This window comes from Cynocephalus volans, chromosome 11, assembly GCF_027409185.1.
Source record: "Cynocephalus volans isolate mCynVol1 chromosome 11, mCynVol1.pri, whole genome shotgun sequence".
Lineage (NCBI taxonomy): Eukaryota > Metazoa > Chordata > Mammalia > Dermoptera > Cynocephalidae > Cynocephalus > Cynocephalus volans.
The window spans coordinates 47,369,501-47,393,961 of record NC_084470.1 but is presented as its reverse complement, the minus strand read 5'-3'; the positions used below and the strand labels follow the sequence as shown (position 1 = coordinate 47,393,961).

The window sequence follows — 24,461 nt, the reverse complement described above, 5'->3', positions numbered from 1 at the left end:
GGTAACTTTCTGATTGTGCTATCCCCTAGAAGATTGGCTGATGTTCAAATTATAATTTAAAAAAATGCAATTATCAGATGCATTTACTGCTTTGTGTGGCTCGCCTTTTTCTGTGCTGAATATTACTGCAGTTCTCCATTTCCTGATAGGGGAACACACTGTTTAAATCCCAATTAGGAGAGAAGTTTCTTCTCCCCTCTGGTCATGTTCACACAGGCATAGCACTGACTCATTTCAGCAACATGAAGTGCAGATCCTTGAAAATCAGAGGCCAAGTCAGCTGCCCTGTCCAAACAGCTCACTCTGCTTGGAGACAGGAAGCCAAAGCCTTCTGTGGGAGTGCCAGGGAGCCCCTCCGCAAGTTCAAAGCTCCACTTGCTTTGTCTCGGAATAGAAAAATGTTTCTCTCTCCCATGCCATGCCAAATATGCCATTTACTGGCTTTTACCTGCTAGTACAGGATTCAAGATGACTTCTTCATGGATCCATTCCAACCCCTTCCTATTCAATGTTTTGGTTCTTTAGCCACACCTTTTAAATAGTAGAAACTACACAATTAAAATGTCCTGGAGAAATAATACCTCTAATGTTCACTTTTTAGACAACTCTAAATTGGGCCATTCATTCCCTTAGAGACTGACCTAAGTAAGGGCCTTCTTACGCATTAAGATCCTTATACAACGAGTACCTCTGGGATTAGTTACACCCTCAGCTTGGCCTTTGATATTTCATAGGCACAGAAAGAATAAAGCCAGTCACCAATTTTAACTACCAAAAAATTTTATGGGGTAGCAATGGAGGAAAGCTATACTCTAAATTACTAAAAAAATCTTCTTAAAGAGAGGTATGGCTCATGTACGTAACAAAATTAAATATCTCTCGAAACTTTTCATAAGAAAGGATAATGGTTTCTTTTTAGTGAATAATACCCATGTGCCAGATGCTTTGTTTCTGCTGTAATTCTGCAATACAGGTCTTATTCTCACTTTATAAATGTGAAAATGAAGCAATGAGAAATTAACTAAGTTGCTAAAGTCACGTAACTAGGAAGTTGTTTAGATTAGATTGGTGTTACTACACAACCTACCTGCAGAAACTATGAAGCACAGAAAAGTTTAGAGTCATGGCCACAGTCACACTATAAGTTATTTATTCACACCCAGAAGCCAAACACCAGGACCAAATGACATTTCAGGCAGTGAATTGCATATTTAAAGAGATAAGTTTGGAGAAGTGAGATTTGGATGCACCACATCTAGGCCTTCTATTGTAATCTGCATTTCGTGCATTTCTCTAACCTGCAGGATCTCATGGAGGCCCAGACACTTCCTCGATAATGACTTCCTTCATTGCGCACAGCAGTTACCTGCTCCCTCTCAGAGAACCTCCTAACATACTTTTGGTATAGAACCTCTTCATTAGTTTTACATTAATTTCAATGAGAAGCTCCACTGAATTAAGAGCATCTCTGTCTACAGCTTCCCACATCATATCTGATAAATAACATGCAGACGTTACAATCATTTGGGGAATAAAAGAATTTTCCTCTTGGAGGTATATTTACATCCTTGTTCTAGAAGACTTGTAAGTTTTTGTAATGTATAAACTCAGTCGCATTAACTGTGTATATTCTTTCATTTATTGATGCTGAAAAAAAAATGCCAAAAAAGAAGACATCCATAGTTCTGGGTGAAGACAATAATTATAACAATAATTAAAGATTAAGGCATACAGTTGTTAGAGTGCTTATTAATCCTAGGGGTAAGCAGATAGTTGCAGCATGTACAAGTAACATGATTACATGCTACATTATTTTATTTTTCCAGAACCCTGTTAGTGATTATGTGAAAATTTCAGGGTTGGAGAAAGATTTTAATCTTCACAAAGGAAACATGTTGTGACCAAAGTTAAATCAGCACAGGAGTAAAAAATATGAAGAATCATTAGTACCAGCTAGTGGGATTTTGGCTGTGGGATTTTTGAATTTAGTGCAATGCCAGTTATTCAATAGGAAACTAAAATTCTTACAGCACCAACATATCAAAGTAAATTTAAAATAAACAAAATAAACAAAATAAACAAAAAAACAAAAAATTATCTAATTTAAGAGTGTTAGCTCGATCATTCCTACAAGCCAGATAAAAAGAGTAAGATCATAGATATGACTTCAGAATCTTGACAATTAATTATTTTGGTAGAATTCAACGGCAATTTTGACATAACTGTGTGCTACATTGGCTTAAAGAGTCATGATTTGACTATAAACCTTAATCTTCTTTCTCTAAAAAATAAAAATAAAGTGCCATGTTTCCAACCAAAAGGTTTTAAAACATTCTTTTAAAAAACTGTTTTAAAGAAGCAGTGAGTAGTTAAAGTTTGCAAATGCTGCAGAAATCTTGATTGTGTCACATACTCACATGGAACCTACTTGTTTTCTGTCCAACAGCTCTTTGATGATTAAATTAAATCAGATGCCAGCAACACTGGAAATTCCACCAAAGTTACATCCATATTAACAAGCAAGATGCAAAGAAAAATGTCAATGCAGAGTATAGAGATTTTCTTACCAATAAATATTAAAACTTCACGTGAGGATTTTAGCTTGTGGTTTTAGAAACATATAACAAGTTGCAAAATCAACTTGATAGCTTAATTTCCCCATTGAGTTTATGGGCAAATAAAAGTTAAACAAGTATGCGTAGTCACTGTATTTCAGTGAGCTAACATGCTCTTTCCCCACCCTCTGTTAACCAGTGACTTGATTTTTCTATATCTACGTAACAGTGCAGAGATCACCGGAAAACAACTTGAAACACGGAACAATTAGTAAATAGCTAATCATAAGTGTTAAAAGGATAGTTTATTTGAACTTGTAGGATCATGAAAGTTTTCGAATTGATGTTCAGTTTTGTTCTGTAAAGGTGTTAAAATATTTTACCTCACTTACTGATACTGTTGATTCTCAATTTCATCTACATCAAAATATGTCAGCATGTATTCACTTTTTTTTCCCTCTAATGTATGATTCTATGGACTAGAATGTTGTGAAGTGAGTATTGTATCTTGGCAATTAGATGGAAATCTGCTAAGTAGTTGAAAACTATTCCTCTGGTTTCTGTTTCCCTAGAGATGGTTTCTAATCTCATCACAAGTATTTAGTGTGCGATAAAGAAGCAAACAACAGTAACACAAATGTAGAAGAATGCTTATTCATTATTAAGAATTCCAGCACTAAATTTGCCTATGAAGATACTGAGTTCTTTTGGATGTTCCTATCACAGGGAATTATTTCCTTGTTTATGTGGGTATCAAGGAGAGATGACTGGGCTTATCTAGGTAGATAAGTTTTGTGAAAAAATAAAGTTGTATCAAATCTGGAAAAAAAAAAGTTTTGTGAATCTGTCTCAATGAAAAAGTTGCAGAAAAAATTGTATATTACATTATGTGATTCTATACGGAAACATTACATTCAAGATACCAGATAAACCTGTACAAAATTTGACAAAATATTTGAAATAAAAAATGGTGTAATTGTTTGCTGTTAAACATCTTGAATACTTCCTTTAAACTAAGAATAAATTTTATTTGCAATTATTTTAAAACCAATGTTATTATTTACAGAAGTGATTTTAACACAAATCTTAATATCTTGTGTTATCCATAATAGATTCCTAATTTAAGAATAGCTGTATCATTGTGAAGTAGTGTGAAATGTGAGAATGTGGTAAAAGTCCCATTTTAAAAATAGATAGTTATTAGTGAATTACTCCCCCCTTCACCTGGAGAAAATGAAGTGATTTTCTTCGTTGTAAGGGAAACAATTGTCAAGAATAAAAATGTTGTCTGAATTTATAATTGAGGAATAATTGTGACTATATTCCTTTGAGTGAAACAATTTTGGACTAATTCTTCAGCATTTTAATAAGTTACAATTACAATTTTATACTAATAGATATCACATGATTATGAAACTTCTAAAAAAAATCTTATAAACCTGTCACATTGTCAGGTATATTAAGCGGGGATTATAAAAACTTCCAGAAGAGATTTTCTTGGGAAAAGTGTGTAGAGGAATTTAAAGTATTGATTTACCGTGATCATAGCCAGCGATTAACATTCTCTCCACCTGGTAAAACTGGGATCTATGTTAGCAGTGAGAAAAGAGGAGCAGAAGATGATGCTAAGGGTTCATTCTGGAAGTGGAGAGCCAATTTGGGGTATTCAAACCAACACCTTTGTTTTTTTCAATATTCCCATAATTGTCCCAATGTAATTATTTCAATTCACTTTTTGATTCACCTGCATAGCTATTTCCCAAGGCACAGATATGTCCCAATAATTTTAGAGAAAGGTGCATTTGAAATGTTATATGGACATTTTATGCCTTAAGAAAATATCACCAGACTGCAGCAGATTTTGAGACCACAAGATAACAATGTTACCAAACATTAAACTGCTGAATGCACTTGATATTCTGTCTCAGCACTTTATTCTGTATCAAGCATATTATGTTTGCAACTTAAATACTTTGTATCTCATTTTATATCCAATTCTAATAGAAATGAAATATCTGTGATATAAATATAAGTAATAAGTACTTTAATATCTAGGACCAAGATTAATCCAGGATAAGCAAAATTAATTTAAATTATAAGACTGAGGCACTGAAAAAAAAATCAGTTTATTAGAACTTGGCATAAGGACACCTTAAAAGAACCTAACACTCAGAAGCAAAGACACCCTGAGAAAAACAAATCCAGTCACAGATACATCTTGCCAATATTCATTTTTACCTTCAACAGTCCTTCAATATTTATTTATATCACTGCTTGAAACTCATTTATCATATTTAACATTAAATATTAAAGTGCAAAATAAAAGAAAGCAAAGTCCATAGAAACACAGAGCTTCTGAAACCATAGATTTTTCTCAAAAAATAAAGATTCTTTCTCTAAAGAGAGAGAGCATATATTTTATAAGTTCATCATCACTGACTTAAAATATGTCCAGAACTTCCCAGGTGATAGAATGCATTTTTAAGGAAGCCAATTCTTTTTGTGATTTGAGATTCACAAATTTCTAAACATGCTACCACTGTGTGGTACCAATTAGAATGATGCCAGTACTTACCATTTGAAGAAATGGTTTTCAGTGTCGACATCACTTTTAAGCCCCACATTCTTTGCTGACCTTGTCACCAACCAGATCGAAATTAAACTGACTTGTTTGCAAACGGTTAATTTGCAATTCCCAACTTTATGGACTTTAAATTGTCTCCTCATACCAATGCGAATTCTCAATTATATTCACTTTTGGCTACGTTGCATATTGTGTGTTCAGTGGCTGATTCATTCCACACTCTACTCATGTAGCTTATCATTATCTTATCCATAGACAAATACACATTGAATGCAGATGGGAATGCCAACTGACCGAGAAGCTTAGAAAGGTATCAGCATCATGGTCCAAATGGCATTATCACTAACAGAAATATTATAGCCAGCATGGCTTGTTTTCCTCCTCTAGAAATATTAAGTTGAAAAGACAAACAAAAAAAAAATCACACTACCTCCTTGTGATGTATTTCCCTTAGTAGTTTGTTTTTTGGGATTATTTTTCATAAAAATTGGCAAAATCCAGACCAAACTTGCACATTGTTCTAAGAGCTTCATTTAAAAATAATTATGACTCACTTCCCCATTGAATGTAATAAACTGCTCACTTTCTCTTATGTTTATTAATTTTGAAAGTACTTAAGCAATTTGTCTAATTAGCTTCATTCTGAACAAAGAAATAACCTGATTACAGTATGTTGTTAATATGAAAATGAACAACAGAGACCTTTCTGATTGAACATTCTCACTTTCAATCTCAAGACAGGTGTTCTGTATATATACAAACGTTGAAGACAGATGGCTTCTTGTATTTTACACCGTAAAATGTTGAGATATTTTGCCCCTCATTATACCATTTTAAAAGTTACCAGTGCTGCCTCTGCTACCTACGTTTAAAAAATATTTAGCATTCAGCAAGATAATATGTGGTATTTATCTCAAAGTTAAGGAAAGAAAACAACCCAAATATTCTATCAAGTTCAACCAAAACTTCCTGCTTCACTTAGTTGCCGGAATTCTGGACCAAGACTCTAAGTTCATGAAAGATAATAAAACAATTCACCAGGCAGATCTTCAGGTTATCATAGTATGTTAGGAACATGCTAGTTATTTTATTCTCAGAATGTTTTACAAGCTCCAGACCCTTCGGTGGAACAATATTTTAGGAATTTTGTAATTATTTCTGTACTTCTCACTACCCAAGAATTTGACAGCTTGTATTAAAAATAGCATGCATGCAGGAACTGCCCAGTTAGTATCTTCTACAAGTTTTAAGGTACTCAAATTATTAAGTCTTCTTTCTAAGAACTAGTGAAGAGGTTTATGAAAACACTTATCAAACTATTCATATATAATTCTGTCACTAAAATCAATGATTACCATTAATGCAATATATTAGGACCTAATTAAAGTTACCATATCCAGCAGCTAGTCTTTACCTTTCCAAATATCGTTCTCCAGTATCCATAACCACGCACTGCTCTGTCTTCCCTCATGCTTCTTTTATTGCTGAGTGAGGCGCTCGCTCCTTCATTAAATAGCATTAAAAATAGACTGCACAGAACTCCCCGGTGGAGCATGCTCTAACAGGGCTAATGTCATAGTTCTCAAGGTAACCATAGTCAACTGGGATCTAACAGGGAAAGTCACTGGGAGATCAGCAATTTGCAAATCTCATAGCACACACAAACCTGTCTCAGTCTGAGCTGAATATTATAAAAGAGAAATCAGCATGTAGTGAAATTAAGTCACTGAGAAGCTGAAAGTCAATTTCTGGAGCTTTATAAATTTCTTTAAATATGCCTCACCTAAACAAAGTACTCTGTTTAATAGGCATTCCTCTGGAGTAACTTAATTCTTTTATTTTGTGCATAGCAGTCTAAATGTCTTAAAAATTGCATTTAAATCAAATCATAATAGTATTGATAAGCAAAGATAGTAATAGATTATTCTTTTGTGTCTTTTGTGATGAGAAAGTATATTCCTTAAAGAATACACTTATTTTACTCTTCAATAAATTTAAAAATATTGTTAATTGAAATGATAAAATGTAAAAGAATGTGATAACAAAGGAAATATAGGATCAAACACAAACACATACCTTGAAAATCCATATAAACCTGAAAAGAGTATATACATAATCTTTCACATGAGATCCACATTAGGAATGTAGCAGAAGCAATTACTGACAAGATAGTAGATTATTCATCTACTTGAACAAACATAGCTAGATTTCTTGGCTTCCAAATGACTGTTTTTCATGAAAATGACATTAACTAAAATCCTATTAAGGCATGTAGGCCCTGTGGTAAAACAAATACAGGAGATCAAAGGAGTAGGTGTATTTATTTTAAAATGTGTGTCAAAGGTTTTCTGACTTTTATCAAATGAAAAATGATTTACTGTCATCTCCATTTCTCTGTTTACTTAAAACAGTCATAGCAGTTTTGATCTCCAAAGTGGACGAGGAGGGGGAGGGAACAATTTGGATTTATTCTGCATTTGAACAAAGTCTTGCACAGGTTCATTTCAACTTCGGGAAATGTCATTCTCACTTGGAGAGGCTGAAGTGTCATACAATTAGTCTTAAGAAATCAGAAATCAAAATGAATATTCCACACTTTAAATGCATTCTCATGAAAGCAATTTCTGCTAGACTCACATTGTACTCCTTAGTTTCCCACCCCTATAACTTTCAATTTCTTCTTTGTTTTTCCTTTGAAGCTTGGACTCTGTCCTTACCCTGTGTCTTCAGGAGGTGATCAAGTATTGAACCTGAACAGCTGACAGCAACACATCTACTGGGGCTATATTTCTATGCATAATCATTGAGTGAATTAATTCCTCTTCCTAAGAAACTTTCTATACACTTGTCTAACTCAACTCAATTTTACCACCATATCTACAACCTGTGACATAAGATATTAAATTGGAGGTTGCAATGAAACACATATTTCAAGCATGTAAAAAAATACCGAACATCATTTTTCTTTTCCCCCCTCAACCCTTGGGACGCAGGACCCCAGTCCTGCCAGGACAACAAAAAGATTTTTACTTTCTACACCTTCTATAGCTCTCTTTCAGATGACAAAACATTCCAAACTTTCAACCATGAAACCTGCATTAAATCACTGTAGACTTCTCTGATGAAAAGCATTGTCCTTTTCAATTTACTTCCAGCTTTCCATGTCTGCCTCATTTGGGGGAAGAGGAATCCCTCCTTTGACGAAACATAAAGACACAATACATATACAATGACAGCAGCTTTCTACAAACATGGAGAAGAAATACAGACAAGAAACAAGTCAGAAGAAAAGCACAGATATATGGCAGATAGAAAGAAGGGGGAAAAATCCACAAAAGGCATGCAATGTTCACGTCGGAAAACCTTGATTATTACCTTGATCGAACAGTGGATATCCCCCCAGCGTCTTGGTGCCTTGATTGATCTGATTTAGTTTGGGGACTTTATTAATATTACTGTTTCTCAGTGATTGATTTGGCTGGATTGTTTGGTTTGGTTTTTGGCTCGGCTTTTTTGTTGTTGTTGGGGCTTTTTGTTTTGTTTTGGTTTGGTTTGGTTTTGGTCGATTTATTTAACTGGTAGTAAAATGAGCTTTCTGCAGTGTCGGCTGGGATCTCTGCACAGCTCTTGGCAGCCACGGCCGCGGCGACGGTGTTGGCTGCGGCTTGAGTCCCCGCGGCCCCCGCTGCTGGTCGCTTCTCCGGACGCTCTTAGAGGGCGCCGCCTCCACCTTTTCTGCCCGGCTGGCCCGGTGGAATAAAAGTGCCGCCGCCTCCCGTCTACTCTTCCGTTCGTCTGCGCGTCGGTCAGTCTGACCGTCTGTTGATCAGTCTGGCAGCTCAGCGCGCGATTCTCTTTTTCCTGCGTTGTGCTTTCTGGAAGCTGCCACTCTTACCGGCTGCCTGTCTGTGCAGTCCGTCTGCGTCCCTCGGTCCCACCAGCAATGCAAGAGGTCCCACCTCTTCCCGTCCTCTGTGCCCGCAGTCTCTCGCCCACTCTGTGCCCCTGGCCGCTTCCTTGGTCAGAGGACGGCGTAAGGAAGGAGGCAGCACGCGAGTGCTTGCTTCTCTCTCTGCCTGCCGAGTGCTCTCTCCGCGCGTCCTGGTCTCTCTCGCAGGCAGTCTGATGCTCACACCTGTCCGTCGCTCTGCCGGTCCCACCCGAGCCAGCCAGCCTGGGTCAGTCCCTCGGTCCCGCGTGCCCTGCCTGAACGCCTCCGTCGTCTGCCCCTCCGCCCGTCCGTGCCCTCCCACGAGGCTGGCACTGCCACCAGGGGCGGCGCCCGGCTCCTCCCGCAGACCCAGATGCGTCCGGTCCCCGCCCGGGCTGAAGGCAACGCGCGTGTTGCACGTGGCCCTGCAGCTGCTCGGGCCAGAGACCCGGGTCCTCTGACCCGCCACACCCGGGAGGTGGCTGCGGCTGGGTGCCTGCCGTGTGCCCCGGCTTCTCTGTCACGGAGCGCGGCCAGAGCTGCCCCAGCAAGAGTGCTGGCACCAGCCGGGAGTGCCTGGCGCTCCCGGTGCCACCCATTCCCTGGGCCGTTCTCCGCCAGCCCCAAAGCTGGAGACAAAGCGCATGAGCCACGCGCAGCAGCGTGAGCATCATTAATCAGAGAGAAAACTGGCACGTCGCCCCCTGCCCCTCCACACCGCCTCCCCGCTCGCAGCCGGCAGGCGCGCCTTCCCGCCACCCTCCCCACCCCCCAGTGCCGCAGCCCTCCGCGTACCGCTCGGGGGGTGGGTGGGGGGCGCCCCCTGACTCGCAGGGACACTTGGCGAAGCCTTGTTCCGCTGCCTTCCTCAGGCGCTCACTCTCCAGGCCAACTCTGCAGAGACGACCCCTCAATAACACCTCACCCCGCCCGAATGAATCTGTGGTCTCAGAGCTCTTGGAGATTCTCGGCTTTGAACAAGACTAAAAGTCCGGCGCGCAGCACCGAGTGCACTCCCCAGACCGCTGCTCACCCGCGCGCTGATGAGAATCTCCGAAGTGCCGCAGAAACCAGGAAGGGCAAGGCTTGGGGCAGGGAGCAGAGTTGCATCTGATAATAAAAGGGTTCGTTTTCCCGTTTGTTCTGGAGATGTGCGATTTTTATGTTCTGTAATTCAGTTTTTTTCCCTCTCGTTGTCTCACGGCGCACACTACCAAAAAGGAGAGAGAAGGAAAAAAAAAAAAAAGAACACCGGAGGAAAAGGTGTCGTGGAGGATAGTGAATACATTTCCGGAATACCGCCCACCCCTCCTGAGTGAATGTAGAGCCTACTTTTCCAACGTTATAGGTCACCAGCCAAGATATAACGCTCTAGCTTTCTGCCTCCAGCTGAGAGCAAGGCTTTTGATTCTGAGCTTCTTTGCTAGGTTGTTATTAATGTGAAACAAAATTATAGTTGTACACTCTTGCATGGAATTGCCAAAGCTCATTTTGACAGTATCCAGCAATTCAGCTTCTGAAACATAGACACCAAGTAACTGGATCCGAAGCAATGAACGCCCCATCCCACAATAAACTGAAGAGGAGAAAATCAACTTTCACCAGCTGCAAAAACCTTATGAATAGACAACAAATAAAAAACTAGTATAAACCATGTCATAAAATTTTCCACCTCCTTTTAGTTTCACTTATTGACACCCCCCACTAATGACCCACACAGATTTTTTGAGATGTCCCTTCCACATTGTTAAAGAAATGTGATTTCTACAGCTGTGACAATGTTCATATATGCTAAGATATTGATTATAAATTTCAAACAAGTAATATTTGTACCTCTAGAAAATTCTCTGAAAAAATAGAATAAGGTTGTACTGCCCCTTGATAAATAGATAATTATTATCCAACTATTAGAAATAATCTCCCTTGGGGTTCAGCTCTTGCTGGAATAAGAATGAATCAGCTGTATGAGGTGTCAGGCAAGACAAACCTACAGAGTGCAGGACCTTGTTACCTTCATCTATATCTCAATAACTTCTACTCAGCCATCTCCAAAAACATTTTTACAAGTATTTTCTCCCTCCTTCCAGCCGTATGTAATTCAAGAACAAATTACTAAAAATATTTCTAATTCACTTTCTTTTCCTTTCATCACAAGTCATCTTCTGAAAAACATACTTTTCTTTGTGGGAAATTGTGCAAAGTTGTGCTGTGTCATAAATTTATACAATTGAACCTGCATGAGAAGAGATTCAGTGAATTTGATTTCTCTTCTGAACAGGACCACACCCAAGCTTCTCCTGAATGGATGCACAGGTAACAGCTGGCTGTTAACACAAAGTCTTTGTACAACAAATCAGATTGCACTCTGAGAGTTTACTAAAAATAATGGAACTTGATCCAATAAACTGGAGTAGAAATTATAGCTATTAGTGGGGGGAAAGGGAGTAAGTGCTCGGTCACTATTCTTAACAAAACAGAATGTTTCCATAGCTTAATGGTGTATGGACAAAATTGATGACAAAATTTATTGCAGTATCTCACAGATTTTAAGCTTTATTTTAAAAAGAAAGAATTTCAAAGAAGAATAACATTAATTTGCTTTAACTAAAATTTCTACCTTTTCTCGTTGTATTTTGTCAACAAAGTAGGAATTGGAAAAGACTCGAGCTTATTTGAAACCATGTAGAAAATTAGTGCTCGGCTAGCCAATTTTAAAATTTTGCATCCCAATGTGGGACTGAAATATACTCCAGGGAATATAAAGCAAGCAGTGAGCAGTAAGTGATTCTTATACACATTGAGAAAGTGTGTGTATTTCCTTAAACAATTTGAAATAGTTACTATTCTCTAAGGTTGGTGGTTCATCATATATTAACTATTACTAAAATAACTAAAACTGTTGTTTTCCTTATAGAACCTCTGGGTAACAGATTTACAATGTCAGTTGCAGATATGTTTATGCACCAAAACATGCTAACTTTATCAATGGAAGGTGATTAGTGGGGAAGAGGGAGTAAGTGCTCTCTTGGTCTGAGGGCTCTTAAGTTTATTTAGCATCATCTTTGAAATGAAAGAGCATACATGTATCCAAGTAACTCCAGCTTGGGGAGTTGAGCTCACCTACACACTGGCAAACACCTAAGATTGTTGACAAGCTCCTTTAAACACACATTCCCCTAAGACACTAAATTAATGCCTTTTAATGAAACTCCCAAATTGGATTTTCAAAATAAGGCAAATTGCTAAAATAGCCCAGCTACCTTTATAAGCACCTTGTCAGCTGAAGCGAGAAGTAGAATTTCCATGCTGTTGAACTTCCACCACTCCTCAACAATTAGTCTGCAAGGAACTCCTCTTTAGGGCATACTCCCCCACTGCAATAAAAGCCCACAAATCCTCTAGAGAGAATTCTCATTTGCCCTGTTTCCAACAAAACAGTCTAGGGTCTATTAAGTACCAGTCTTGGGTTTAAAACAAATACTCATAGTACAGAAAGGCAAGGGAAAAAGAAGAAAAAAGAAAGAAAAAAAAAAAAAAAAAACTAACAAGATTAGAATTTCAACCAGAAAAGTTTAGAGCCCCATTCTTATTTTGTGCTAAGCCAAAATAACTCTAAAACACATTTCAGAACATCAACAAAGAATGTTACATCATGTATGCATCTGAGCACGAAGAAATGTCACGATCAAAAACAAAGAGGACTTGGGAGACTAGAAACCAAATGTTCTGATGGCACAGATCCCTTGACGGCAGCCATGTCTCCTTGTAGTGTGTGGTGCACAGTGTAAGAAAATGATCTCCATGAACCCCTGGAGTTCTTACAGGCAGGCAACGAATAAACACTGACCTGCACATGCACAAAGAGATGCTTTGCAAACCAAGGAATTTTCTCAAAAATGAATGTGCGTAGTACTTTCATGAAGATGTATCTGAATAAGAAGAGGGACAATAAGAAGAAACAGGGAGAAACAGCTCAGGAGAGGTTTAGGAAAGCTGCCATTAAAAGATCTGAGCATCAGAAGAAAAGAAAAGACGCTGACAAAATTGCATATTTCTTTCAAGCATTTCTTGGGATAGATATACCGTCATTCACACATATCCTTAATTTTATTTTTTCCTTCTGCTGACCCAAGACCATTGTGTTTCTTCCTTCGTACTTGATGCCCTGAGGGACCTTTGGCTTTGGCGTGGCTGAGGCAGGTGGGGCAGGCAGTCGAGCCCAGATGCAGGAGCTCTTTCTGACTGCAGAGCTGGGTGGATGCAATATGCCCAGCAACAGGCCCTCTGTACTTGGTCTGTGCTATCACTCCCCTCCAGGACCTGCTTCAGCACGAAGTATATACAATCTCTTGTGGAACCCACAAAAGGTGTTTTTGATTTTTCAAAACCTACCCTAGAACTTGAAGCAGAAGCATGAGGAACATATATAGGGAAAATAGAGATAAACTACATCCCCCTGAAACAGAAGGAATGATACAGAGCATAAACCAACATTTTCCATACCACTATCTGTGATCTTGCCTCTCCTACATTCCTATTCCTGAGAGCAAATTTTCCTTCAAGATGAACACTGTTTTCTTTATCACACAAAGGAAGACAAAGGTTACCAAGTTATTCAGAACTTCGAATAATATATTTGGCTTCCTGATCATGAGATGATATTAAAAAGTGTGTCAGTTAGCCACCACAATAAAATAGCTTTAATCAATTTCTCGTTAGATATACAACACTTGTATTTTTAAACTGTTCTCTGTGCCTTAAAATGGCGTGTGTGTGTGTGTGTGTGTGTGTGTGTGTGTATGTGCATTTAAGAGGTAAAACATATCCACAGGATTAATATTTCAAAAGAGTACTTAGGTCTTACTGGAAACCCAGTTGTAGGCCAATACCCAGCATTTGCAGAGGAACAATATACAGATATTTTAATTCTGCATAAATGTACAACTTGTTCTCCAAAGCCACTTTTTAAAGCGAGTTTCTTTTTATCTTTTCAAAAAAAAATTGTACATTTGCTAAATATATAGATACTTATTGTAAAATAAAAAGGGGGGGTGGAGACAAAACAGAAAAGGAACAAAATAAATATGTCCCAAAATACCACCACTCAGACCACCATCACTTTTGTGCTTAGCCAATCTCCCTACCTGTATGTCCGTAGAAATAGAGCTATATTTTGCATGTATGGTTTACAGAATGCATGTAACTTTATAATTTGCTCCTCTACTTTATAATCTGCTCTCTACCTTAGAATAAGTCATGGGGGTTCTTTCCATGGCATCAATATATTAATAACAGCATAGTAGCCTATTAAACACAGAACATGTGTATGTAATATACAAATAAAAGCTACTGGTTGGTATGGCTTTCAATTTGGGGGATTTTCTCTTTAGGGCCAATTCTTAAAATTTCAAATCCTCACTCAGGGAGTATTTATATTTTGCATATTGGCACAATACAAGATTTAACGATGTTATATTAGTTTCAGAATATCTTTTGTTTGATTATTAATCTTTATTAAAGAGTTGACCGACTTTTACCTTCCTGGTATGCATTATATAGATTTTAAAAATAAACATACCAGTAAAAGCATTTAAAACATATTTTTCTGTGTATATTTTAAAGGAATTGTTACAAATTAAGGCAAAAACTTTTCTTATGAAAAGAGAATAAAAGAAATCTATGAGTTTACTAATTATCTCTTTACTTCAGGCTTTTCCCTTGACACAGACAGTAGTTTCTCTGAGTGAACACTATCAGGACAAGAAGTTAGAATTTGGTGGATTAAGGATCTGCCTTCTGACCCCTCCTGGAATAAGGCAGATCCCTAGGAAGCATGGGCAAATCTTTAAAACATTGTTTTGATTCTCTTCCTTTGTTTATCATTTTAATCATATGAACCACACAGAGCCAAAATCACTGACTTGATTTACATTATCATGTTTTTATTTTCCAACTCCTGGGGTGGGTACAGATACAGATATTCAGAAATACATTAAAAAACCAGAACCCTCAGTAGGAGAGAATAAATCAGAGATGAATCAGCTGAACTTTCATCAGTTACTTTGCTTTCTACATGTAATTCTAACCCAGAGTTTGTCCATATCCAGCTCTTCTTTCCTTCCATAAACGTGACCTTCTTGTATCAGACAGGACCATGTGACAAGTTCTCACTAATGGAATGTGAATGGAATTCTGTGGAGTTCTCTAGGTTCTCCTTGGTCCCTGCACAGTGACAAATGATGTCAAATAGCCACACAGTCTAGCTATAGGATGATGGAGACTCCATCAGCCTGGGTCCCTGAGTGACTGTGTGGAACGGACTTCAAAACTGACCCATCAAACATGTAAATTAAACAAGAACAGAAATTGTGTTTCAAGCCAGTGAGATTTGGAGGCCCTTGTTATGACAGCACACTCTTTGCTATCCTGATTTATAACTCTTTGCTATCTAACAACATGGGAGAGAGTAATGTGTACTGTAGTAAACAGAGCCAAGGCTGGGTTTCAGGAGACCAGAATTTTGATTCTGAATCAGCTACTGAAAATGGGAGACTCGAGCGAGTCATTTCCAGTTTTGAGCCTCAGTTATGTGTATTTTAAAAATTTTTTAAATGAGATGATAAGACTAAGTTTTCATAGAACCAATACCATACTGTTCTAATGAATGACACTTTATAATAAGGCTTGATATCTTTCAAGCAAGACTCCATTCTACTTCTTCTTGATATTGTCCAGGCTATATTTTTTTTACATTACTTTTTGTCTTCCATTTGAATTCTAGAAATAGCCTAGGAAATTTCATAAAATATCTTACTGGTATATTCATTGGCCTTGCACTAACCCTATAGATTTGGGAAGAATTGGCATCTTTTTCTATTGTCTTCCTGAATGTGTACTGATGAATTTCTCCTATTTTTTTTAGTTCTATTTTCAATGTCCCTTGCTATATATTTATATTACCTTTAGTTATAAGCTCATTAATTTCTAAAGTTGTTAAATTGTGTTATGCTTTACCTATTTTTGTTAATATTGTCGGATTTTTTTTGCATTATTTCTTCCACAAAATTGGCTTTTAAAAATATCTGTTTTCTATTTCATTAGCCCCTATATTTTTATATTTCTTTTTAATATTTTAGGATCTGATCAATTATTATTATTTTATAGACTCTTAAGGAGAAATATTAGCTCATTAAATTTTAATATTTCTTATATTATACACACTTAGGGACATAATTTTCATCTTTTTACATTTTAGCTGCATAACAAAAGTTTTATTATCAGAGCTTTTGTATCATTCTACTCTACATTGTAATTTCCATTATAAATTATTTTTATCCCATGGACTATGTAGAAGTCTTTTTCTTTACTAAAGACTTCATACACTCAAACACTGAGTGGTGGGACTGCAAAATGGTGCAGCTTTGTGGAAAATGGTATGGAGGTTCCTCAAACAATTACAGAAAGATCTACCATATGACCCAGCTATCCCACTGCTGGGAATATACCCAGAGGAATGGAAATCATCTTGCTGAAGGGATACCTGTACTCCCATGTTTATTGCAGCACTATTTACAATAGCCAAGAGTTGGAACCAGCCCAAATGTCCATCATCAGAGGAGTGGATAAGGAAACTGTGGTATATCTACACAATGAAATACTACTCTGCTATAAAAAAGAATGAAACACTACCATTTGCAACAATAGGGACGGACTTAAAGAAATTATATTAAGTGAATCGAGTCAGGCACAGGAAGAGAAATACCACATGTTCTCACTTATTTGTGGGAGCTAAAAATAAATAATAAATATACAAATAAATAAATGGTGAGGAGGGGAAGAAGACACAACAATCACAACAATTCCTTGAACTTATTAAGACAAATGAACAGATATGATGTAGTTGGCAAGGAGTGGGGAGAGGGAGGGAGGAAAGAGGAACGGGTAAAGGGACATGAAAATCAACTACAATGTATATTGAGAAGTTAAAATAAAAATAAGTAAGTAAATAAAGACTTTAGATGAGTTTACAGACAGAATTTGGGGCTCCTTCTCTTTGGCTCTCTCCTTTCTGGAGATCCTTCCTTGCTTTTCAGTGGTTCTTTAGGCTATTAAGCTTATGGGTTCTTGAGCAGAGTTTTAGTAGCTATAGAGGGCTGACTTTTGATTGCACTCAATCTGCAAGCCATAAAAATGTTTAACTTAATCCCTGCTAATTGTTTGATTGAAGGATCAACTCTCCTTCAAAATCTGCTTGCTTTTATTCCCCAGTGTTTATTGTTGTTATATCAGGGAAGTTAGAACTGTTAGAAGCTTACTCAGCCATACTGAAAGTAGGACTCAATATTCCCCTGAGTTTCATGGAGAAAGAAAAAGAGAAATTGGAAAACAAAGAAAAAAATCTACTCATAAAACTTAGCTTCTGGGGGTTGGAGAGAAATATCATCTCCAGGTTCTTCTGCTTATATCCCATTGTTATCATGTCTGTACATGAGGGAGCTGAAGCACTCACATAGTTCCCTTTCCATCTTGCACAGTCAAGGAAGACTGGGGGGAAAAAAGGTAAAATAGGTGTAAGGTAGGCTGAACTCATTATCTGCTTCTGTCTCCATTTTGGTTTCTAAACATGCACCATCTTCCTTACAAAACTTTCAGACTGGAGCTTTCTCTTTGAAACACAAGCATATTTGGTTAAAGCAATTTTGATGCATGTAATTAGTTGGCCAAATTCTGGAGAATAATGTTTGCTAAGAAATGAAGAAATGCATCTTATCTCAGCAGCTCTCACAATTAGATGACAGTAAAAACACTTCAACCTTTTCGCTAGATGTATATAAACAGAGGAACTATTTCTCAAATTTAAGTATAAGACATTTCCAGCTTACTTTAAAATAAATTAGTTTCTGTGCTATTATCTAGCAATGTCATCCAACTTCTTGTATTCTAATGAGCTTACTTGCGTAGAAAGTGAAGAGGTCAATTTAAAGGTTTTAAAATTTTGGAGATGTTCCACTCGTGAAAAATTTCTGGCATATGTCATAAAAAATAAAAGATGTTTCAGAACAACTTGTCTTGCTTACTAGAGAACACAACAAGTTCCTAACCTAAGCGGAGGGATTGTTAAATAAAATGAAGCCAGGAACAAGAGGTCCTGAGTAGACAGAAGATATTTGGCACTAATATCAATGAGAACATACATGCAAGAACATTAGTCATGAACAAAGAGTATTGCATAAGTAAATATAATATCTTGGGTGGCACTTAACTATGACAAAAAAAAGGTCATGATTGGAAAAAAGCAATGAAATTGTATAACTTGTCCAGAATCTACAGGCGCATTAGGAGAAGAGTAGTGCTATGAGTCAAAAACATATATACGACTGCTAAATAAGTTTTGAACCAAGCCAGAGAGCATTTAGGTAGAGATAGAGGGGTCTGCACAGTGAGATCATCACGGAATGACTATTCAGCCACATGGATGCTAGAATCCTGGTGTTGATCATAAAACTGACACAAAGGGAAGATACAGCAGTCATGAGGGGCCTCAACCACCTTTTGGAAGTCTCATTTGCCTCAAAGCAGTATACCTGATAAATTCTTTTTTTAAAAAAAATAATTAATTTTTTTATTATGAATATTTATGAGATACAAAGCTGATTGTCACCCCTTGTGCCCATGATGTGAGAGCCAGATTCATGCTGGCTGGCAACATACCCATTACCAGAAATTGCATTTGTACCCCGTGTGCCCCACCCAATTATCCCCAACCTCCCTCCCGTTCCCCCTGCCCTACTTTGTAGCCCAAGGAATGTTCTCTCTCTCTGCAAGACCAACACACTACTGTGGTCTTTCTTTCCTTCCTTCTTTCTCTCTTAGCTCCCACATGTGAGTGAGGACATGCAGTATTTATCCCTCTTGATGTGCCTTGCTAACAATTTCATTCCTTAAGAGGTGGAAAAATTCTACATTAGGCCCAATTCTGTGAGGAATTAGTTGACAAGGAGGAAGTTATAACAACCTTGGGATATGGTGCATAAGAGTCAGAAGTTATTCTCTAGACTTCAAAGAGACAGACGTAAAAATTCAGAAATATAATGGATACAATCTGCATGGCCTGAGTTTCTAAAAGGAAATATTGTTAAAGAAGATCAGACTAATCCAAATAATGAAAAACTTTGAATTACTCCACTGACAAATTAAAGTTGGTGGAGATCAATGTGGCCAGCCAGGCAGCTTTCCAACAGGGTCACATTCTAAAAGATTGATTAATTTCATAATACCATTTTGTACTACATAAATATATACATACAACTATAATTTGTTAATATATAAGAAAAATTAAAAGTAAAAATGAAACATAAAAAAAGGAAAAAAAAAAGAGAAAGAGAACATGACAAGACTTGTGGAAAATGGTGGTGAGCACAGGTGTTTTCAAAGGTGTGGGTTCAAAGGTTGCTGCCTAGTTCATGATACCCTGGTTAAATAGTATACAGCTTCTGCTATGGAGTGGCCTGGATTCATCTTCACTAGAGTTGGCTGTAAGGTATCACTAAAATGGTGTCAGTCTTTGATTATTCTTACTCTCACTATCATCACTATCACAGATTGCTCAATGTTTGCTTCAGTACCCAGTCTTTAGTAATTAATTGCTGTGGAAGTTAGCTCCCTCAGATACACTGCAAAATATCTTTCAGTAATTTCTCCTTACCAGGAAAGGGCTGCTCTTCATATTTAAACTGACATATCGGAAAGTCTGGCTTTTCTTCCAGGGTGTGTTCTCTGTATATGGACAAACAAGGGGATTTTGTACCACTCATTCTTAATAAGAAAACTGAAAAAATTGCATTAGAAAAATGGGTGCCTTCGAATTTCCTATGTAACATCATTATACACATCCCTTCTTGCTGACTACAATGTACTGATTGTTTGTGTCCCCCCAAGATTTATGTATTGAAATCCTAACACCCAATATGATAGTGTTGGAAGGTGGAGTCTTTGGGAGGTAATTAGGTCACAGGGATGGAGCCCTCACAAATGGGATGAGTGCCCTTGTAAAAGATTCCCTAGAGAGCTCTCTTGCTCTTTTTCCACCATGTGAAGATACAACAAGAAGTTGGCAGTCTGCAAACTGGAAGAAAACCCTCTCTAATCCCAGACTTTCAGCCTCCAGAAATGCAAGAAATAAATTTCTGTTTTTATGGCATTTCATTATAGGAGCCTAAAGCCTCTAAGACATTAGCAACTCCGTTATGTTTCCTGTGTAATTATTAAGTCCAACATCTTACATGATACTAACTTAGAGAGAAGGATGTTGTTTCCACTTCTTCAGGCTTCACATGGTATTGGCAAAATTAAATATTCTTTTTCTGGATGTCTTTATTTTCCTTCTTTAGTATTCATAAGTTCCTGTTTTTGTTTATTTATTTCTTGTTTTATGTAGCTGTTGAACACAATTATCTGTCAATAAGAAAACCATAACGTATGATTTTTATCAAAGGGTAAACAAGTTTATTTGTAAAAAAGATTTTTCATTGCATTTTAATTTTTAAAAATCAAATATTTGATGTGTACAAAAGAACTTGAGAAATATGCATGAAATTTTAAGGCAAAGTTAATAGCTCTAAGTCCACTTACCAGACACTATCTAGATTGTTATGCAGATTATTATCAACACTGTTGAAATATACCTATGACATCCTCCCATATCCCATCCCATAGCTTTATGGTCAAATGTCATCACTACCCTGGTTTTTGTTTCATGATGCCCCTCTTCTAATGGTTTGACCCCAAACATGTATGTATTTCAAATCAGTATGTCGTTCAGATTTGCTGCTCTTTTATACTCTTAAGACTCAAAAGATATGCAAATACTGTATATATTTTCCTGGACATGCTCTTTTACACTTGATATTGTATTTCTAAGATTTACCTATGCTTTTATACATAGCTGTAGCTCATTCCTTCTCACTGTTGTATAATACTCCATTGTATGATTAACCATTTATTCTGTGATTAGACATTTGGGTTGTTTTTGGTTTTTATCTATTTTAGGCAACAATGTTATAAACATGCTGGTATGTATCTCAGTGTACTAGTTGTGCAGGAGTTTCTCAATGATATATAACTTAGAGTTGATTAGTCAGATCATAGAATATGTTCATGTTTAGCTTTTAAAGACTTAGTTTAGTATTTCGCCAGAAACAAAGTATATACATTGTTACTTTAATAAATGGTTTATATATTTCCATTGGTTATTAAGTTAATATGCTTATTTAAATATTTGAATCCCAAATACAGACTTCATGCTATAATCTGTAAAAATATCATATTTTAAATACTTAATACCATTAATGTTTGCCACAGAGACGCTTTGATTTTAAATTATGATTTTGTTCTGGTGGTCAAGCTACAGATAACAAGTCAAATCAAGCTACAGATGATAAGTCAAATTTATCTAAGTCAATCATGACAATCTTTTAGCCTTTTTACTAGGTGTTTTCTAAATCCCTCATTCACTTAAGAGGGGAAGGTCATATTACCCAGTTATAAAAAAATAAGACATAAGGAGAAGCTTGTTGAACTTCTGAAAAGGTTTTTTTGTTTCTAATCTGGATAAACATAGAGAAAAAATAGTGATGAGAGAAAAATTACCAGGCACATGAAAAGTTTCATTAGTTTTAAAGAAACAAACAAAAAGGTTTCAAAGAATCAGAGCAAAAAGAATACGTTTCAACATATTTTAGTTACATATTAATTTTTATCATATTATAATCTCTGAAGAAATGTTAGACTACAACTTCAGTGAAGTATGCAATCCATGTGGTCCAGTACAATAATGATGAAATGATTTAAGAATAACCCAAGTTCTTTATTTGCATTTTTAACAGACTATATAATCCATAGAAACACTCTTTAAAATTCTTTCTTCTCAGACCCACTTTCACTATCCCTAAATAGCTACCCCATTACTTCTCCCCTCCCAGATTTTTTCCAAGTTTTCTTTCTTCACCTAACCCATTCCCATTTTACCTCCATTATCTTAATTGCTCTATTATCCCAATTTTGTATCCCTAAGTATAAAGGCACTAGTCTGGTTTGGTTAAACTTGCCCTAAAATATAAGAGAAGGAATGATTTCACATTTATTGAGACTTGTTTTATGGCTTAGAATGTGGTCTATCTTGGTCAGTCTTCCATGTGCACTTGGAAAGAATGTGTATTTTGTCATGGTTGGATAAAGTATCCAAGTGTGTTCATAGTATTGTTTAAGTTTTCCATCTCTTTACTGATTTTTCTGTACACTTATTCTATTAATTATTGACAGTGGAGTATTAAAATTTTGCTATAACTATGGGCTTTTTAACTTCTCCTATCAGTTTTTGCTTCAGGTATTACAAAGTTCCATTTTAAGGCACATATATATTTGTAATTATTGCATTCTATTGATGAATTGACTCTTTTGCTATTATAAAATAACATTCTTTATCCCTAGTAATTGTGTGTGTGTGTGTGTGTGCTCTAAGTCTGTTTTGCATGAAATTAATATAGCCATTCCAGGTTTTTAAATCCAGTGTTAGCATGGCTTACCTTTACTCTTATCGTTTTATTTTTAACATATTTGTGTTTTTATATTTAAAATGCATTTCTTATAGGGAGCTATTTATCCTGTCTGTTATTTTTTTTCCTTTCCATATGTTTTCTTCCAATTTTGCATTAACTGAATATTTTCATAATACCATTTTATCTTTTTTATTGACTAATTACCTAAAATTAAAAAAATAAAATAAGTGGCTGCTTTAGTTTGTAAAGTAACACATGTTAAATTATCATAGTCTATCTCCAAGTGATATCCTATCACTTCATGTCAATAGTATGCAGCCATTCCTCTGTATCCAAGGGGGATTGGTTCCAGGACTCCCTGTAGATACCAAAATCCATGGATGTTCAAGTCCCTTAAATAAAATGGCATACTTGCATATAACCTGTGCACATCTTCCCATATACTTTAAATCTAACCTCTGTATTACTTATAATACAATATAAATGCTATGTAAATTATTGTTATACTAAGTTGAAGGTATACCTGTTCCCCAATGTTCATCGCAGCACTCTTTACAATAGCCAAGAGTTGGAACCAGCCCAAATGTCCATCATCAGATGAGTGGATATGGAAAATGTGGTACATCTACACAATGGAATACTACTCAGCTATAAAAACGAATGAAATACTGCCATTTGCAACAACATGGATGGACCTTGAGAGAATTATATTAAGTGAAACAAGTCAGGCACAGAAAGAGAAATACGACATGTTCTCACTGATTGGTGGGAGCTAAAAATTAATATATAAATTCACACACACACACACATACACACACACACACACACACACAAACGGCGGGGGGGAAGAAGATATAACAACCACAACTACTTGAAGTTGATAGACAAGCAAACAGAAAGGACATTGTTGGGGGGGAGGGGGGAGGGAGAAGGGACGGAGGTTTTGGTGATGGGGAGCAATAATCAGCCACAATGTATATCGACAAAATAAAACTTAAAAAAAAAAAAAAAAGAAATAGAAAATTAAGAGACAACAAAGATGTAAATTCCCCCCCCCAAAAAATACTGTATTGTTTTTTGTTGGTATTATTTTTTATTGTTGTATTATTATTTTTTATTTTTTTTCCAAATGTTTTTGATCTACAGAATCAAAATGGTTGAATCATGGTTGAATCCATGGATGTGGAAACCGCAGATATGAAGAGCTGACTGTACTTCTTTTCCTTGATTTCCACTTTTGATTTGGCACTCTTATCAAGTATTTAAATATGTAAATAGCTAGTTAACTATCTAGTTAGAAGTATACATAGATGCTTTTTGCAGCATTACTTAAAAGAGTAAAAAAGTAAGAGAAAGTTTTTATTTCTAAATATCCAGCAATATTTATGTACTATGTACAGAGCTGGTTATCATGAGATATACCAATATATATTTATATGTAAAGACACACACACACAATGTGTACAACTAAAAGCAGGTTAAACATTAATATATATAGGGTTGGCTGATTTGTTCAGCTGGTTAGAGCACAGCCTTATAATACCATGGTCAAGAGTTCAGATCCCTGTACAGGCCAACCACCAAGAAACCTCCCCCCCAAAACTCCCCAAATTAACAATACATATGATTCTGTTTTGAAGTTTCTGTAAAAAATTTACATATACATATAATTACACCACATAATTCTCTTTGTGAAATAAGTGCTTAAATTCATAGAAAGATAAATTGTAAAATAATATGTTACATAAAACTAATTAAAGAAAATATAAAATAAATAAATGGCAAAATGTATAAAAGAGACTTACTTACTGTGCCTAATTTGTAAATTAAACTTT

At 36.5% G+C, this 24,461-nt stretch overlaps 1 protein-coding gene across 14 annotated transcripts in view; it reads right to left on the bottom strand.

Moving 5' to 3' along the window:
* ARPP21 (cAMP regulated phosphoprotein 21) overlaps positions 1-9,509 on the bottom strand; it is a 150,387-nt gene extending 140,878 nt beyond the window's left edge. For 7 of the 14 annotated variants that reach the window (XM_063114924.1, XM_063114927.1, XM_063114929.1 and 4 more), the window contains exon 1: positions 8,515-9,505. The gene's annotated coding sequence lies outside the window, so the exon portion shown is untranslated. Of the gene's footprint in view, positions 1-6,553; positions 6,936-8,514 lie in introns of those variants that run through there. The other 7 variants (XM_063114919.1, XM_063114926.1, XM_063114928.1 and 4 more) reach the window with 4 other exon arrangements.
* Positions 9,510-24,461: the final 14,952 nt, after the last annotated feature.